Raw genomic sequence first — 20,535 nt, 5'->3', positions numbered from 1 at the left:
TAAAGAGAAAAAGATGTCATCTTCAGAGATACTAAAAGCATTATGTAAATAATATCCACAGATAAATAATTAATTATTGGTTTAATGTTTAAAGCCGTAAAATGCCCTACAGTTTACATCCAAAACATTTTAAGGTGACAGGGAAATCATTTTTATTGTAATGACAGTGAGCTGTCCATGGTTGACTGGTTTAGGTTTTATCTTCTCATGTTAGAAAAGGTTTCTGTTTTCTTTGGGAATTCAATTATCAGAGGATGTTTAATAGGATAGGAAGTCTGATTCATGCCTTTCAGGAACTACCAAAATGAATACTGTCCCATCATTAAAAAAAAGAAAGAGCATGATTATAAAGCTGTGTTTTTCCTAAACAATTTTGGTTTATAACTCGTTTTTAGCACTGTCTTTAAATTGCAGGGGCAGTCTTCCTGAAATTTCATCCAAATATTTAGAAACATGGAAGTGAAGCAAAAAGAGAGAGAAAGTGGGGATGGGGGGACTTCAAACAGAAGACAAGACATGATTTCATTGTAGATTTACTGTATTTCTTTTAGAAAGTGCTGCTGGCTATCAATAAATATTTCTTTTTAACATTGCCATTATAGAGTGGCAAGGATGAAAGGATGGAGTTGCTTTAAGAGAGAGAGGGGTGGGGAGAGAGACTGAGGAAAAGTACAACAGAGATAGGGTCCTATTGTGTAATAATCAGTCCACATTTCAATGAATAAGTAATATTTTTCACAAGCTGAAGTTAGATAGTGGATTTATTTAACCTCTGAGGGTCAGGTAATAAATACTAAGTGAATTATTCAACCCAATGGCTAATCAATACAATTCAGTGATATATTTTTTGTGTTTCATAAAAGGTTGTACACTAAAGGCAGTGAGCAATTATGGAAATTGGGCCCGAGTGGCACTCAATTCTCCTGTTACTTGAAACCCCGGCACCACTACCTTGACAGCAAATCGATTAGTGCGCTCGTGAAGCAGCTCTGTGACCTCTGACCTGCTTCCAGCTCCGTCTGACAGCCTAGAGAGTATTTTATATTTATTTTATTGAATTAACTCCATCTTGCCTGCATGGCGCTCTACACATACAGTAGTGATGGAACAAGGAGGCTACAGGCCTGTTAGCTTAAGGATATGCTCGGTAGGTTCAGCCAAGACGAAGCAGAGCCGATTCCTTTGTTGCAGGCTTCAGTGCATTCTACTTTGCTTGGAAAGGGGGCATTTCCAAGTACATCTGAAGATTAGCAAATCTTACATGACACAAAGGGGTCCCTTACCAAATAAAGGGCTCTCTTTGAAAGGATGTGTTTTCAGGCACTAGATAAAGCTTAACAGTCCAATCCTCACCAGGTTTACATGAAAGGAAGCCCCACTGATTTCAGTGAGACTTCCTCCCCCAGTAAGTGTGCTTAGCAGTACTGTCTTACTAGTGTAAAAGGAGACCACTAAAGATTAATAGCATTTTCCACCAGGAAATTACAATCAACGTAAACCACATAAAGCACTTTGGGGACCATTTAATTGGTCTAGCCATGGCACCCAGAGGGCCCAGTGGCGCCAATGACAAGGCTTATCATTGTTCTCCGCTTTGAGAATTATTGTGAACTTAAAAGTGGATTATATATATTTCCCCCCCACATAAACCAACCAACCAACCAGCGAAGGTTGAGGCGCTGTACATATGAAGCCTACTTGAAGATGTGATTTCCCCCTGAGCAAAGATCAACCACGATGCAACTTCCTCTGGGGCCAAACCCACCAAAGCAAGTGCAAAAGATCAATACAATACAAATGCTGCCAGGGTAGCCTAGCAGGAGAGTCCTGTCTTCCTTTGTTCTAATTTTTGGGCAAAATTCCAGACACAAAGGCTTGCTCCAGAGAGACAAAGCTGACAGACAGCAATGCCTTGCTCTCACATCTACGCACTCGGTTCTGGTTCCTTTCAGGCACTTTGGAGACTCCCTTGAAAACCTGGCGGCACCACAGACATCTGCTGTGTTAACAATTTGTGGAGTGTTCCATTGTAAGGAATTCCATATTAAACACATAAAACATCAACGGTGATTAAAGCAAACAGATATGTGCAATACAGCTATCTAAATGTTTCCAGGGTGCCATGGAAAATCTAGAATGGAGAGAGGAACTGTGTAACTGTGTCAATATGTGGTGATGGCAGCATGGCTCTCCTTAGGGTTTCTTAATATGTGAGATTCAGGAGTGGCATCCAGCTGAGCTGTTGATCTAGTAGAGGCTGCTAATGGAAGAGGAGAGGAGGTGATTCTGGCCTATCATATGCTTCACCCTTTGGGGGATCCTTCAAAAGAAGATTGGGCAGGGTAAGGATGGGAGCTTCTGGGAGACGGAAAAAGAGCAGCTCAAAATGCCTCCTCCACTCTTCCATTAGCAGACATGTTCCACTAGATCAAAATGCAAGGGCACCAAATGAATATAGCCCAGGGTTGTATTCTGACTTTCTTCTTACCCAGAAGGCGGGCCTGTATGAATCCAATATATCTCTCAACATTTAAAAGAAATTTACCCTTCCTCTTCCATGTATCCTATGTTTTACCTACACTTTTTCTACACTATTTTCTATTGAGTAGAACTAGTTCTTACCTCAGTCATATCCGCAATATTAAAGTGACTCACTGCACAAGAGAAGCAAGGTATTCTCAAAATGGAAACTTGTCAGAAACCAGCCCTAACATTACTACCCAGTATTAAGCATTTAATTCCAGAAAACCCTTTCGCACATTTATGACTCCAAGCATTAAGCCACAAATTATTCTATTTGTCTCCTTTGCTCTCAAGAGCTGTACATGTTTCAATATTATTTCCATTCTCAGAAAATGCATTTTCAAAAGTTATTTATTTTGCACAGGTTGTCATGCTGTTATATTGTACTAGTTAAAATAAAACTGCTGTAGTCTTCTGCGTACATTTATGTCCCCTACTACACAATGTCACAGGAAGCAAGATGTTTCAAGTTTTATGCGTTTTTATTTTAAATCTCAACATCATCCTTTATCAGAATTGGTTATATTTTTTTTTTTAAAAAAGCAGTAAATTCAGTTACCTAAAGTAATTTGGCTGTAAAACTGCCTTCATATGTTAAAAAGTGTAGTTTTCTTCTTAAAAAAAATCATTTTACATGTAAACATGACTCTTTTTTTGGTTTGCTATCAAGTTTCAACAGAGTTTGCACTATTTAAACCTCTCACACAAACCCATCATACTTATTCAAGTGGTGGCTAATCATGTATAAGGAGCATTCAAGCTAACATGGTTACCTTTATAACATCTGACTGCCAAAACATTAAAAATGTTGTTACCTCATTGTTACATAATTATACCAACATTTATTTTTGTGAGGCATTCTTCCCACTAAACAATTTCTCCATAAACTGTCATAGATCTCAGTTCAGTCATTTCTTATGACAACAGGAGCACCAGCTTGACACAATGCCAACAAAGGCTGTTCCATTCCTTGTGATAGAAGCAGATCCATGTGTGCATTTGTTTGTCTGTTTATTTAGACACAGGCTGACCTGCTCCCCTCCATGGAAAGGAAAGGGCTGGTCTTTGCAGATAAGAGCTATGTATGCATGTTGCAGCTCTGGTACTGGGTTCAAATCCCTACTCAGCCATGAAGTTCACTCCGTAGCTTTGGACAAGCCACTGGCCCAGTGTACATGTCAGATTAAATTATAGTTTATGGTTCCATATGAATGAGCAGCCTGCCAGTGCACACAGTCCTCAAAAGCCTGTCCTCAGCTCATACTGCAGCCATGCCACGAAGGAAACATGCCAGAGTCTGGCTTATTGCTACATGCCAACCTGGACTTGTGGTTTGTTTCCTCCAAAAACAAACCTTGGTGTCCATTCATGATTTGTTTAAAAACAAACCAACCATAAACCTGGGTTCATATGTAGGCGCTGGCTTGTTTCTTCCATGCTGCAGAAGTGGAAAATAGCAAATCACTGATCATACCTGCATGCTGCTCATTCACATTACACCATAGTTTATTTTAACTATGGTTTCATGTGTTGTATGAACCAGATCCCTTTCCCTGACCTCCCTACCACACAGCATTTTCTTAAGGCAAAATGGTAATCCACGCACATCACCCTGAATAGAAAGGTGGGATGCAAATGTTGCCGGTATATTAGAGAGTCTCTGTCCAAATTTTACGGAAAGCCAAAAGGGATAATGACTTCAAATGGGGAAAATAAGCATCTACTCGTCTACAATTATCTATAGATCTATAGCTTGATGGTCATTTTCACTTACAACACCTTGCAGTCATAAGTAGCCAATCCATGTGCCCTGGTGTAAACTGAGAATTACAGAAGAAATTTCAGGTTTGGAAAATCCCCAGGCCCACCACAGTAGCTATCTATGTGAGCAAAACAGAAAGCAGTTAGATTCTTTCCTTTAAAAGAATGGAAAACAAGGAGGCACACAGGGAAAACAACAATGTGGTAAAAGGGCAAGATTCAAAAGATCATATTTCAAGCCATAGAGATATTGTCACAAAATGGAAATCTGACCTAAGTGAAGCCAACAGAAAGGATATGGTTATAGCGAGCACAACAGGCTCATTTGTCATGTCCATTCCATATTATTTGTCATCTAGTGAGGGGCTATAAATATTGGAGCACCTCTCCTGTAAACCTTCCACCTGTCTGATCACATGGCAAGGGCTAATTCCTGTCCTCCAAAATTGGGTGCTCTCAGGCACTACAGGACCGTAATGCGAGAGACAGCTTTACATGGTGCTGAGAAACTGCTGCTCTCATCCGCAGACAGCTGAATTAGAGGCAGGGAAAAAGGAAAAGCTTAAATATTTAATCAACAGATCTGCTAAAGCTCAGAGCTAAAGCTCTGAAAGCACTCTCATCTCAGCATCCATGGAAGGAGCTCTGAAAATGGCTCTGATCCAGATTATAAGAGGACACCCCCACACACCCCCGCCATCCCTCCTGAAGTAGCTCTGGCAGAGACCTATCAGGAAATCTCTCAGAATTCCTTTAATCTTTCATTTCTTTGCTTGGTCACTTGCTGGCCACACAATGTGCCTACCCCTCTGCACCTCTGGAAGTTGCCAGTTGTATGGACCTGTTTTTTTAATATATAAAACAACAGACAACAACAACAACAGAAAAACCATTTCTGAGAAATCAGAAGTGCAATAAAATACGAGCCTGGCAATGCCTTCATTTTAATACAATAAGAAATCTGCTAACATTTCCCTCCTTAGCATTGCGCTTGATTAACAAGGAGGGGAGAGTGGAGTGTATTTTAAACACCACAGAGTTCTTAAGCTCTGTGCCAAAGAACCATCCATTAAATGCAATGCAGGCTATAAATCACCATTTTGGACCCTGCTCACAGCACATGAATCTGTTCTCCCCTTTGATATGCCTGTACAGCTTTCATTGACACTAATGGGACTTACACATGCTGCTTATTAATGGATAACTAGACCTCTTGCTGCGTCAATTTATGGATGATGACCAAGCTCTGCATAAGGATGTACAAAATATACTTGTACATATCTAGAACTCGGGTTTTCTTCTGGTATCCAAAACAAAAGGGCTTGCTTAGGGTTCCCCAGAATTCTCAGGGGCAAACACTGCCATGTCAACAAAACCAGAAGTGCCCAGGTTGGGGAGGGGGCGGAAATGTTCCAGTGGGGGGGGGGAATACTCTTCTTGTGCCAATTCAGTGGGGGGTTTTCTGCCTTTAATAGCTATGTTCTATTTCTTCAGTGCCATTTTTAACATTTTCAAAGCAGCTTTCTTATTTTAAGCATTGATGATTTTATTCAGCCATAACCTAACCTCTGATCCTTTTTCTTGCTCAGGCTCACTGACCAAACCCAGCTCGGTAATAACCATTTTTTTAAAGATAAGGTAATCAGAACTGCATACACTATTAAAGCATTTCTCATGCAAAGACACACCTCTTCCAGCAGGGTCTTTGGATGGTGGCAACTGCAACTGACATAATTTATGAATAGTTTGATGAAGAGGCATTTATTGTGAGTTGCATTGAAATAATGGGTTCAAAGTTACTGTGTGGTACGCCTGTTTTTCACGGATTGTATCCAACACCACTGTTTCACTTGCTCATCAGACTTCTGCTTGTGCTGTGGAACTTTCCCCTCTTGTCCTCTTGCCTATTGCCCACCCTCCAGAGAGTTGGGGGACACAGGGGACAAGGCAAAGGGAAAAGGCCTTTGTGCAAGCAGAACTCCATTCATGCAGTGCCCGGGCCTTTTTCTATTAAATTAATTAATTCAGTTTCTAAATAAAATGTGTCCAGGCATATTTTTGCATAAAGGGAACTCCTTATGTGTTTCCCTTAAAAACTTTCCCCAAAGCGATGTGTTTTTCAGGAGGGTGGAATGTTCATAAAGTGCATCCACTTATTTGCTTCTGTACCCCTTGTGCTCTGTGTATTTACAGTAGGCAGAATTTTTGAGGAAACATATTCTGAAACACCTTTTTGTATATCTGTGAATATTACTCTTATTTACATGTGTCCTGAATACTCTGATATTGATGGGATCTGTGTGCATACTTGCATGCTTCATTACACTCAGTATATTACTAGCTATATACACTATTATAAATAGTGTTTCTCAGGTGAAGACACACCTCTTCTGGCAGGCTGGATGAAGAGAAAATAGTAAAGATCAACTTTTTAAAAAACCCCAAATGAAAGCTGCATCTTCTGCCAAGCAACTTCAGATTCTGGAATTATGTAAGTTTTTAATGGGCAAAATGGACTGAAGTGCAACTAAGACGAAACCAGCTTGGAGATCACCATAACATCACCGATTCAAATCCCCTCACTCTTCACCTCTCATAGATTTAAGCTGCAATCCTAAACTTTATTTCCTGGGGGAAAGGTTCCACTGAACAAAGAACTTACTTCCAAGTAAACAAACATAGGGATCAGTTTGCTAGTCATAAAATCAAAGCTAGAAGCATAACAAGAGTTTAGGTTAAAAAGGTGCATCTCCATCTCAGCCAGGAAAGAAAACAAGACATTGCAAAAACAACAACAACAACAACTCTATATCATTGGCTCAATTGACCTGAGGGGAAATTAGTCATTCAGTTAAATCTTCAGCATGAAGCACAGCCTACCTATCAAGCCTCCTTGAAAGAAAATATTATTATAGCACAAACATTATTAGGCCATCCCAACCAATTTCCCATCTGTGGTTGACATATTCCTTGATGCTCACAGAACAGAAAGCAGGGAGTCATGTTCTTCTTTAGAAGTAGTGGTTAACATATATAATTCATAAATCACATTTCTTTAGACAAAGGGATTGTAACTTTATAATCAGTTTATTCTGCCCATTCACAAAGTCATTGAATCAGTGTGTGCTTGATTGACATGGAATACAATATGGCCTGTATGATAAATAAATACATCCATTCACTCACTCAACCAATAGACATGGACTGCAGGAGTTATTCAGTGATGTAAACATAGGGAAATGTGTCTGGTCTGGAAAGCATCAAGCCTGATGAGGAACAGTTGAGGGAATAGGTTACGTTTAGCCTGATAAAGAGGAGAGTGTGAAGAGATACAATAGCCAACTTCAAATATCTAAAGGGCTGTCACACAGAGGACGGGGCAAGCTTGTTTTCTTCTGCTCTGGAGGGTAGGATATGAACCAATGGCTTGAGGTTGCAAAAAAGGAGATTCTGACTAGTCATGGGGAAGAACTTTCTGATAGGAAGAGCTGTTTGACAGTGGAACGGACTCTTTTGGAAGGTGGCGGGCTCTCCTTCCCTGGAGGTTTCTAAGCAGAAGTTGTATGGCCATCTGTCAAGTATGATCTAGTTGAGATTCCTGCATTGCAGGGAGTTGGGCTAGATGACCTAAGGGGTCCCTTCCAATTCTAATTCTATTATTCCTAGAACTGCCTGGGCTCCCAGTGCTCCCATTCACAGCTGGGTCAAATCCTTATTTGGATAAACTTTGCCAAAATCGAAGTACAGTATAAGAAGTTCATGATGTGTACTGAATGCAGCCTGGGTGTTATTTATTTTGTTATGCTAATAAACCCTGCAACAAAGCGTGTTCTCACTAAGGGAGAGCACGTGTTGTGGCTGGGACCAGACAAGCACCCTGTAATTGCCAGGCAGAATTGAAGGAGGGGGCCTGGCGTGGATTGGTTGTGTTGTTGCTGGGGCAAATTGCATGTTGCCAATTTGGGGGTGGGATCAGAGCATATTTAAGTCTGGCCCACAGCAAGCTGCTTTCTCTTTCGCTGTGGGCATCGGAGCGCCCGCCCTCCCTTGTTTGGGGCTTGCGCCTTGACCTTGCTATGCCTGTCTAGGGGTCGTTCGCTTTGATGTGAGGGCCTGGTAGGAATTTTTCCATTTGGCTGATTAGTGTGTGCCATCTGGTTTTCGCCTACTGCGTAGCAAATCGTCACAACTTGTAAGGTTGGCGGTTAGGCATTGGTTTAAATTGGTTGGTGGAGGGGTATGGATTGGCTGTGCCTGCCCCTCCAAAGCTGCTGCTGCACGGGAATTCCGGTAAAGGAATTCAGGGGCTTACCATCCTTTCGTCCAAACCCCTGGAATCGGGTTTGGGCCGCGTATGCCCCTAGGAGCATGCGGGGAGAAGCTGAGGGTCTGTGTCGCAGCTCCAGTTATCCCTGATCTTGTTCCTCCACACTGTCTTCCGCGTGCTGTCCCCAAAGGCGGGGGGGGGGGACAGCTAGTCTTAACCAATGCCTAAGCAACCACTCACAATTTGTATATTGAATAAAGTTGTGGCCAAAATTATGCCAAAAACCTTAAACAAAAATTAATGTGTGATGTGTGAGTTATTGGGCTTGGGGTGTTTGGGGGATCTCAGCACGCAAATATTGAACTTCTCCCACAGTTGCTAGAAATACTCCCATAAGAGTATACAAAGCAAGAACACATGTAAGGATAAAGTATGTGTATAGGATATTCACATGCAGTGTGTGTGTGTGTGTGTGTGTGTGTGTGTGTGTGTAATATGCATTCAATTGCCCTTAAACATGACCCAGCAGTTTGCATTTACTGCAAAATTAATGGAAAGGACACCTAGCCAATTCTCACATAGCTATTTCTCCAGTCATTTTTTATGAAGAGCTTTACTGGAAAATATTAGTGAAGGGTCAATTCCCTTCTACATACCAAATGACACTTTTGAATAACTGTGTTATGCACAAAACCGTAAGAAGACTTATAGGACTGTCACAATATTTAACTACTCATTTTTGCTTGCATGATTGTTGCTGATATGACCACAGAATACTGATCTATCCAAAAGAGAATCAAAATTATAGAGTGGAACAGCAGGATTTATGAATGAGATAGCTTTGGCTGCAAAAGCATTCCCATTATAGCATTCTGCCACCACAAAACTGCTGTGTAATTGGAAGAGGATTTTTCCCAAGTACTAAAGCTATATTCAAACTGCCAAACAAAAGAAAAGAAGCTTGTCTGAATTAGTATCGTCACATACATAGTTTTCCCCTTCCCAGTTATTAAAAAATATATTGCCTTTTTCATAACTAGGTGCTTAAAATGGGTGCAGAAATACCGCACCTTCACCTGAGTAGAAAGGAGTTATTTAAGAACAAACATGTAAACTTAGTTGTATGCAGTGCTTTTTTTCCTTAAAAAATGTTAAGGGGTACTCTCATTTTCTTACTCATATTGAAATACTGTCCCTCAATGAAGCCAAACTTAGGGTCGCAAAATGTTTATGGGTATGCATACCCCTGCATACACCCATAAAAATAGCACTGGTAGTATGGCTAATTTAATGCATGAATGCTTATTATCGTGAAGAGTTGTGTGGCTTTAAATAATCTTGTATGATCGCTCCTCTTGCATTGACACTACAGGCTCTCAGTCCACATCATCAAAAGAGCATTTAAAGGCCACATACTATGAAAGAATTCCTACAACAATGGCCCAAGAAAAATTACCAACCATCTAACCCGTGTCAGTCCCACATACGTTGGTGGCCATTACTGTCTTCATTTATTCAGCAGTTGTTATGCATTAATGTGCTTTATAAACATCAGCTTGTTTGTCCTCTAACACACACATACCCCAAGCTTAGTGAAAATTACTCCCATTTTACAGATGCCAAATTAAGAGGGGGCTAAGGCCATCAAATTAGTGGCTGAACTAACCGAAGTGTCAACTGGCAGTAAATGCATAGGAAAAAGCAAAAGGACCTTATATGCCAGTCTGCCATGAAAACGCCATTGACCCTGATTAGTTCAGAAGCCCCCTAGAGGGCTCATACAGTTCTCCATTTGGAATCTGCACTGTATCCTTCCCTTTTATAAAGTATTATTTCCAAGCCCCTGTAGTTTCTCCCAAACAGAGCATAAGAGTTCAGTGTATCTAAGCAAGCCCTTACAGTCCAAGGAAGCCCATCTGAACTCAACAGAGTGAGGCCTTAGCTCAAGATACAACAAAGAAACAAAGAGACACAACAAAGAAACAGGAGCTGCCATAAAACAAGGAGGCAGCATTATCACTTGTTTAAATTTTGCAGTGTTGGATTCTGATTGATGAAGTGTGTGTGTGTGTGTGTGTGTGTGTATCATTGCCTCTGTGACTGATACACAGATGTAGACCTTGCCCAGAGAGTATGCAGTGTGAGGACTCTTCCCATAATTCCATGGCTCCTGTTCCTCCCTGGGTGGCATGTGGTTTGAACTATGCTGGCAGAACTAGCAATTATGATAGGTCTCTCCCATGTCTGACCTTCTTGCGCAGTGGCTAGTCACAACTGTTTGCTCCCTGCCAAAACACCCACAGTATATGGCACAAAGCTTCTTTCTTTCAGGGGAAGAAAAAACTGACAGGTGTCAGACTGCATTTTACATTTCCACAAAACTTTTCAGGGAGGAAACAAGCACACAGCCCCAATTTCATGCAGAGGGACAGCATTGAGAGTAATGTGATGCGGTCATGGGAGGTCAGATTTCCTGAAGCGCTCAGCTCCTGTTTAGGCACCATCATAAATGTCATAAGTCTTGGGTGTTGTTGGTTTTTTAAAAATAAATAAATGCTGAAATCCCTAGAGCTCGTGCTGTCTTGCTATCTTTGAACTGGTTTCACAGAAACCTCGTCTACTGGGTGGCACACTTAGGAAGTGAGTTCTTGTGAAAACACGTCTCCCATGAAACATGGAGGGTATGGAGCACATTCAACATGACTGCGCCAGCCCTGTAGCTTCCTGGGTAGGATGGCACTAATGCAACATCCCACATGGCCTGTCCATCCCATAGGATTGGTGACTTTAGGTATTTTCACTGCCAGGCAGCCATTGAGGTGGGGAAGAAAGCAGGGGGCATCTGTTGGAGGGAGCAGAGGCAGGCAACCACTCACTCAAGCCACACTGTTCTGGCACATCGCTACTGAATAACTAGCAGTGCCGCATGTAGACAAATGATTTATTTGGCCAGCAGAGTACCCGCTTGGTGCAGCAAGAGCTGCTCCTTGCCTTAGCTGCCTCTATTGGGATGTAACGCTCCCCTTCCTGTTTCCTCGCTCAACACCAGTAGCTATGTCCCATCTTAGCTGACTGTCAATGACTGCTGGCTGCCAATCACAGGGAAGGAACACCTATATAGCAGCACAGAGGCAACATAAATTACTCCTATTGCTCCAGATAAAGACAATGGCTCCTGATGACAACCTGAACACCATACCCGGACAGTCCACTGGTAGTGTCCCAAGCATGACATCTCATTTATTTATTTATTTTTCTTTTTTCTTCCTTTCTTTTCTTTTTTAAGGATACTGTTTTCAGTGTCCTTAAAAAGTGCTCTAGAATATTTATCTGGCCGCTTTTCACAACAACCATGTGAAGTAGACTTGTATACTTTTCACATTTTAAAGATGGTGAACTGAGGCTGAGAAGCCATAAAACCAGGGCTTTTTTTTCCAGCTGGAATTCGCTGGAACTCAATTCCGGCACCTCTCAAGTGGGTGCCATTGCCATTATAAGAGGGCAAGGGAGGCGTTCATGGTGGGTTCTGGCTCCTCTTTTTCTAGAAAAATAGCACTGCATAAAACACCATATTGACCCAGTAAATCCAACACCAAATAGACATTTATACCCAAGTCTGTCCCAAAAGTACTGCTCTCTGAAGTGTCCCACTTTGAATATAGAACATATTTCCATAAATATGTCTAAATTTAAGAAACTTATTGATTAGATGCCGCAAATTAAAAAACAACAAAAGAAAATGCTACATGGCATAAATCGGAGGGGGTGTAACTCCTCAGTCATGAAGAGAAGTGTCTAAAGGCGTAATGAACCGTTTTGATCTACTGAATGCTTTTATAAATATTTGAGTACCGTTTATTTGTGTTTTCCTTCTTAACATTGTAGAGCAACATTTTTTCTCTCCAAGAGCATTCATTTGAGGGGGCCATTGTGGTGTATTAGTTAACTTTCTAAAAGGAACATCAAAGGCTTGAGTTGAAAGCTTTAAAAAGACGAGCATATTTGCCGTACATTAAAGATTTTATGATGAGATGAAATGCTGTTCTCCAGAATAAAGATCTAAAAACTCCTAAAGTCTAGATCAGGAATGAATCAATGCTGTAACAAATACTACGGCTATTCTAAAAGGGGAGAGGGAGGCAGAGCAAATCCCTGGCAAATACTGCAGCCCCAGGCCCAGTGGATGATGTGGGAACATCAAACGCTTTAGCACTGCTGAAGGTAAGTGGGGGTGCACTTATTCTGCAAGTTAGATGGGGCAGCACCATGAGTTCCATGACAAAGCAAAATGTGAACATAGTAATTGCAGTGGTACCTCTGGTTATGAACTTAATTCGTTCCGGAGGTCTGTTCTTAACCCAAAACCATTCTTAACCTGAGGCACACTTTCGCTAATAGGGCCTCCCGCTGCGCCGCTGGTGCGTGATTTCCGTTCTCATCCTGGGGCAAAGTTTGCAGCCGGGAGCAACTACTTCCGGGTTAGCGGAGTTCGTAACCCGAAGCGTTTGCAACTCGTTGTACCACTGTAGAAACTTGTATCCAGTTCTGGAATTCCACTTTCACAGACCGTCATTTCCCTTTCCTCTCCTCCCACCACCTGCTTCCTAAATTCTGCTCAGGAGGGGCTCCAAACGTTTTGGAGCAGATTTTGAGGGTGCAGGGGAATGAAGGGAAGAGGACATTTCACTATGCAAGCAGACATCAAAATGGCAGCATTGGTCACAACCTATAACCTTTCCCTTAAAAAAGGCTAACTAGGCAGATTGGCACTTATCTTTGGCTGTTCTTCCATGTGCCTTGAGGCCACAGATCTTGTGGGGGGAGAGAATCACACCAATGCTTTACACAATTACTCTCATTCTGTTCTTTGAGGCTCTTGGAATTTATACCATAACATTTATTAGTATTTATATTAAATACTAAGTAACCACTATGAGAAGCAATAACAATAACAGCACAAGTCTGCACATGTTTATACAACAGAGATAAGTCTCGCCAAGTTCAGTGGGGGCTACTTTTGGGTAAGTGGGTTCAGGATTGCAGCCATTTGCACTACTGGGTACGCTTAGGTTTCAATCAACAGTGAAATTAGGTGCCTATTTTGCACTGAAACTTTCGTAACAGTCGCAGGCCCTCCAAAAGGCCCTGTTTTCCAGGGACAATCCTAGATTTACAGAAGCCGTCCCAGGTTCTGATTTGATCCCAGAATGTCCCCCTTTTTCTCTTGTTGTTTAGTCGTGTCCATGTCACTTCGTGACCCCATGGACCAGAGCACGCCAGGCACTCCTGTCTTCCACTGCATCCCTATTTTCATCAGAGAAATGTTGGAGGGTATGCAGTCACTTGTTAACAGCCACATGTGAAATCGCAATCATAGATCATTTTTCATGGATCTCTGACCCTGTTTGGACAGCAGTTTGGACTCTCATTGCATGAGATGAAGCGTCCGCATGATGAAGCGTCCGCATGCTTCCTACTTTCCCTATTCCCCATTTAACCCTCACTAACTATAGAAGTATAGTTACGCGGGTGGCGCTGTGGGTTAAAGCCTCAGCGCCTAGGGCTTGCCGATCGAAAGGTCGGCGGTTCGAATCCCCGCGGCGGGGTGCGCTCCCGTTGCTCGGTCCCAGCGCCTGCCAACCTAGCAGTTCGAAAGCACCCCTGGGGGCAAGTAGATAAATAGGGACCGCTTACTAGCGGGAAGGTAAACGGCGTTTCCGTGTGCGGCTCTGGCTCGCCAGAGCAGCGATGTCACGCTGGCCACGTGACCCGGAAGTGTCTCCGGACAGCGCTGGCCCCCGGCCTCTTTGAGTAAGATGGGCGCACAACCCTAGAGTCTGCCAAGACTGGCCCGTACGGGCAGGGGTACCTTTACCTTTACCTTTTTAACTATAGAAGTTCGTTTGAAATGAGAAATCCTTTGGTAAAGGGCTCCCTTGCCTACTCACAGTTAGGGCAGGAAAGCAATGGGAAGCAAGCTATCAGTGTGTTTCCCGTCACTTAACATTTTAAAGTCTACATCATAGTAGAAGCACATACATCATCACAGACATGCGAGCGTGGGTGGGTGGGGGTCTAATCCAGATATAGCCTAGCATTATTTTTGACCAGCACATAAATACTATTAATAAATATGCATATCATATCAATAGGATTTAACCATGATTTCAAATCCCTGTAATTCTACAGGGAAGCTAGCACACAACTTTTTCCTGGATAGCTTACTCTTAGTGGGACCAGCTGAATACGATTAGAAAAAATGAATCAAAGAAAGACTCTCAAGAGGCAGCCAGGCCCCACTGATATTCCTGATCTTACGTGAAAATGCTTTGACGAGCATGGATTGAGATCACACAGCAGAGCTGCCACATGCTACTTATTTTAAAGGCTATGCTACAATTTCAAGGAGCAGGCCTTTTTTTCTGAGCAGTTATTTCCCTAATTTCAGAATGACCCAATTTCTCAGCATTTACTGGTACAGATGCTACTATTCCGCGATGTCCCTAATAATTAAACTCTGAACCTGTAGTGCTATAAAGAATACAGTGACCTTCCTGACACCGGTAAATCTCAAGAATCACTCAGAGTAGTTTAATTCTTCAGTGGAGACCAGAACCACAAGGCTAAATTACTTCTTCAACTTTTTTCACACCAGGCTGAAAATCTCAAAGTTGTTCCACAAACTGTTCCCCTGATTTCCCTTTAAAAAAGTGGACTGGTACCAAAACCTACAAACACAACGCATGTAATTTTATCTGTTTGTATAATAAGTCTAACTTTTTCCCTATATTACTGAGATATTTAAAATAAAATATTATGTCTATACAGTCGCACACACATACGCACACATACATTTTACAATTGCCGGACCCTCACCTCTTCCCCCCGTATTTATTTATTTTGCTCCCAAAGTTTCTAGATCTAGAGTAATTTGTACACATCTCTAACAATGTTAAATCCCACCCAATCCAGTTAAAATTATTCAGGCACTTCTTTAAAAAAAAAAAATTGAAAAAAGCACGCCTTGTGTTTTGGAGCAGAATGTACTCAGCCATCCATTAAATATGACAAGGTCTGCATTTTATTTAGACATTGCCATTAATAATGAAATGATGTATGATTTCCATTCTTCCAGCTCTTCCTTCCCTACACAATCAATTATACATTTAAGAAAAATATTTAGTTGATCTAAACTTACTACAATTAAGCATTAGTAACATATCAGCCAGAGTTGGAGTGCATCAGAACTTGATTGCTAGTATGGGGCAGTGTATATAATATAATATAATCTTTAAAGGGGTCTGCTGTTCAAATTGGGGGTGGGCTCTAAAAACGCTCTGAAGCTATACGGATACAGTAATTCCAACAACGTACCGGTAATTAAAAATACCAGGCTCTATTCACCTTATTCCTCACAAATGAATCCCAAGGAAGCTTTTTTTGGTTACAGTGGTACCTCAGGTTAAGTACTTAATTCGTTCCGGAGGTCCATTCTTAACCTGAAGCACCACTTTAGCTAATGGGGCCTCCTGCTGCCAATGCGCCGCCGGAGGACGATTTCTGTTCTCATCCTGAAGCAAAGTTCTTAACCCAAGGTAATATTTCTGGGTTAGCAGAGTCTGTAACCTGAAGCGTATGTAACCTGAGGTACCACTGTACTTGTGTAGGTCGATCAAGCACAGCTAGAGAGGAAGACGACTGCACACGACACTGTGAAAACATTGCTGACAACAACCTGCATCTGAAAGGAAGGGTATTGCCAATTCTTCTTTCACTGTATTGACATCTAGCAGCTAGGATTGCTACCCAGACAATACTTCACAGGGTATACTATAAAGCTCTTGGGTCTGTACTATGTGATGCTGTTGGATTGTGAAAAGACCTAAGGAGCTGCAATATTAAGATGTCAGGGACAACCTCTGCAAGCTCCGGTCCTATCTGAGTGAGGAACTTCTTAACAAAAAGGAACTGGTCTCTTCCCTAAACCCTAATAATGCAAAAATATACCAGATTTTCCATAGATATCTGTCACATTAACAGTACAATTGTTCATTCATACAAAGCACTCTAATGCCAACCTATGTCATATTAAATATTCCAGATTGTCTATTTATTGAGCATTTATCCATATTTGCTTGCACAAAGCTTATGCAATGGTGGTCAGACTCTGTCTGATCTGTATTTAACATTCATTCCAATTTGTTTACAGGGCGGTTCTACAATAATGAGCATTCATCCCAATTTGCTTGTTGCATACTTATATGTACAGTTTCCCCTAAGTCATTTATTCATCCTGCATCCTGCACTTTTAAAGGCATTGCCCCCAACATTTTCTTAAAAAGACGGTTCTTTTTTAAAGTGGATTTGTTGCGCTTAGGGCCGCAGAGCCCTTTACAATACAATTTAATTTTGTAAGCTTAACGTTCCTGTGTGTGCTTGAAACCCTCCCGCAAAATAGTGAGTCTTGAAGGAACCCATAATTTCTTGTTTTGCCATTCTTTTTCTTTTTCTTCTTTAAAAACTTTAAATAGTAGTGCTGGGTTCTCAGGCTCAGCAGCTCTGTGCATGCAGAAGAGATTTAACTCTTTCCTTCCATCCCACCATCCACTGAACAACAGCTCTTAGGATTCCCCTTCATCCTGCCCACCCTGTTCTGTATACAGTGGTACCTCAGGTTAAGAACTTAATTCGTTCTGGAGGCCTGTTTTTAACCTGAAGCACCACTTTAGCTAATGGGGCCTCCTGCTGCCGCTGCGCCGCCGCTGCATGATTCCTGTTCTCATCCTGAAGCAAAGTTCTTAACCCGAGGTAATATTTCTGGGTTAGCAGAGTCTGTAACCTGAAGAATATGTAACCTGAAGCGTATGTAACCCGAGGTATTTCCTGTGTCATCATCATTCTAAGGTTTTGTATTCAGATACAGATGGTCATGTTCAATAAAGGTAAAGGTACCCCTGCCCGTACGGGTCAGTCTTGACAGACTCTAGGGTTGTGCACCCATCTCACTCAAGAGGCCGGGGGCCAGCGCTGTCCGGAGACACTTCCGGGTCACGTGGCCAGCGTGACATCGCTGCTCTGGCAAGCCAGCGCAGCACACGGAAACGCCGTTTACCTTCCCGCTAGTAAGCGGTCCCTATTTATCTACTTGCACCCGGGGGTGCTTTCGAACTGCTAGGTTGGCAGGCGCTGGGACCGAACAGCGGGAGCGCACCCCGCCCCGGGGATTCGAACCGCCGACCTTTCGATCGGCAAGTGCTAGGCGCTGAGGCTTTAACCCACAGTGCCACCCGCGTCCCCAACATGTTCAATACATACTACTAACACATTATGAAAGGCACATATATAGTATAAGAAAGGCCCCAACTGTGTCTTGGTCGCAACGTCCATGTATTATTATTATTATTTAGTTTTAACACAATTACCCCATCCTTAACTGGGACTTTATGCATATACTTATTTTCTACTCCAGTGTTTGAATGAGGGGTGATGAGGAGGAACTCACCTCCCGATCTATGCGTGGAGGAGCGCATATCAGCAAGGAACAGCTGAGGAAGTAAATGGCAGCTCTGGACGTGAGGAAAAAAGAAGCTAATGAAGGAAAATAGGCTAGAGGATGCAAGGAGGGCCGGCCAGAAAATGGAAAAGGCATCCTGGAGTCAAAGCAAAAAAAAAGCAATAGACCTCTGTGGCCTGCACAGAGACAGCTATTAGGATGCAGGAACAGCCAGTAAATGGGAGTCACTGGAGATTTACTGTATTCCACCTCCCTTGTCTCCTCCCCATGCACTGACTTTTTCTTTCTGTCCATACATATACAATAAATCCTCAGTGGCTCCTTATCTCCCAGGTTGCTTCTAAATCCTAATTGCCATCTATCTCCTGAGCTGTCTGCCTGCCACTTCCAGACCTCAAAGCCTCTGCGAGATTGCAGCTCAGCCCTTCTCCACCACCAACCTATATGGCAGGATGTGAGGCCTTTATGCCCTGCCCAAGCACTCCAGGATTTCTTCAAATATGGTGGGAGATTTTTCATTGTATTGCAACACGCTGCAATTTAATGTTTGATTGTGCTCACACTTCAGGGAGTAATGGGTACAGATGCTGCCTCAAGGGGGGGGGGTTGCTTCAAAAGATATGTTGCTTGAGTTTTCTCACATAAATTAAAACATGAGATCCGTTTTTTTCCTATCTGCTAGTGGAACAAGACTTCCCTTCCTCTCTTCCCCCTGAAGCCCTCCCCCCTCACCACATGCTCACCAGGGGAGCCTCTGGAGCAGATTTGGCAGAGGGATCTCTGGGGATCTGCAGGGAACATGAGAGGAAGACAAAATCCACACACACCATGCTGGATACCAGTCCATCTAATGACATGGTACTGTCTGTTCTAGGTCCCAAGATCAACAGCCTACTGAGCCTAAGTTCCTACTTGCTGGAGCAACAAACTTTTTTCTTATTTTCTCTAGTAAAGGGTTGTTGTTGTTGTTGTTGTTTAGTCATTTAGTCATGTCCGACTCTTCGTGACCCCATGGACCAGAGCACGCCGGGCACTCCTGTCTTCCTAGTAAAGTGTACCTAATCTTAATGTGTTATCATCTCAAATCCTGATGTGCATATGCTATAGTAATCCCATTTCACAGGTCAGAAAACTGAGGCACAATGCACTGTCACAGAGAGACTGGCCATTAAATCCAAATCGGAGTCACCCCATTTCCAGATCAACAAACCAACCCTTGGCTCTCTTTTGGTAATTTCTTGTACTGCTTTCACATGACTTTGATCATTTGGATCAGACCCTCTTATAATGAGCAGCTTTCAAATATATATTTCGTTTTTATTTGGGGGTATTCTTCACTCCTGTTTATTTCTCCTTATTTTTATGCTTCTTTGACTATGCCCAACTGCATCGTTTTGGTTTCACAGAAGATGCAAACGAAACAAACGAACGCCAAAAAAAAATGTATTCAAAAACAGCCTTACATTAGATGAATATATTTCTCATCCCTGGAGTTTTGTGTCTCCCACTCTTAAATTTTATAGGAGGGGTGTGGTAGCAGCCATCACCGAATGCAGAGTCTGTTTTCCCTACAAACCATTTATGTATACACACTTTTACATTCAAGTGAAAAGCAACATAGTACCAACATGATTTACTGAGTATTAATGCTGCGGAACAAAACAGATTTAAGTCAGAAGTTGCCACCAGATGATAAGAATCTGATTGGCTTTGCTTTTATTGCCTATTATTATTATGCATAATTATTTGGTTGGTCTTACAGCATATGGCACAGGTTTTGCAGCCAATTTATCTGAGCAGTAAGTTCAAGAGTGGTTCCCCCCACCCCCCACCCCCTCCTTCTCCTTACTTATGAAACCTAACACTACCTTAGTGATCACTAGGCCCCAGGCTTTCCAATGTGGCTTAACAGTAATTATACAAATGCTGAAAAGATGAAAAAGTGTTAAAAGTTCCTTACACCTAGTGACATGCTTTTGCCTCTTAAAGGGGCCATCATAAAAAATGAATACAGATAGCAGAATAGAATGGAGGTGGAGGGGGGGGTGTAGAAATCTTGTCTTCAGGTTGAAAAGAAAATCTACACATAGCGTGGGTTACTGTTTCTTTAAATCACAAGGCTTTAATCGTTTGCTAGGCTCCGAAAGAGGTTTTCCTGACCCCTGCTCTCCCTTTCCTTTAAATCTCCAAACAAACACCCAGTGTCCCAAATCATCCTGCCTCCACCTCCAGAGTGAATCCCTATAGTTGAGGCAATGATCTCTCCTTCTCACCCCCATGTGCGACTTATGTTTCTACTTTCACTGGCGACACTCTGGAGCCAGAGCTTTTCCGTTCAGCGAGAACTTCTGCTACATGTCGCTAACAACAACACAACACAGAGGCTGCCCCCTTCTTGTCCGAGCCTCGCTGCCCACCCTGAGCACAGCCCTATGGTCAGGATTTATAGCAAGGAGACACCAATCTAAGA

General features: G+C 42.3%; 1 protein-coding gene across 8 annotated transcripts in view; it reads right to left on the bottom strand.

The window, feature by feature from the left end:
- EBF1 (EBF transcription factor 1) overlaps nt 1-20,535 on the bottom strand; it is a 370,285-nt gene that overhangs the window by 290,263 nt on the left and 59,487 nt on the right. The window lies entirely within an intron of this gene.

This window comes from Podarcis tiliguerta, assembly GCF_965153285.1.
Source record: "Podarcis tiliguerta genome assembly, chromosome: 2".
Lineage (NCBI taxonomy): Eukaryota > Metazoa > Chordata > Lepidosauria > Squamata > Lacertidae > Podarcis > Podarcis tiliguerta.
This window is presented reverse-complemented; position numbering and strand designations above follow the sequence as displayed.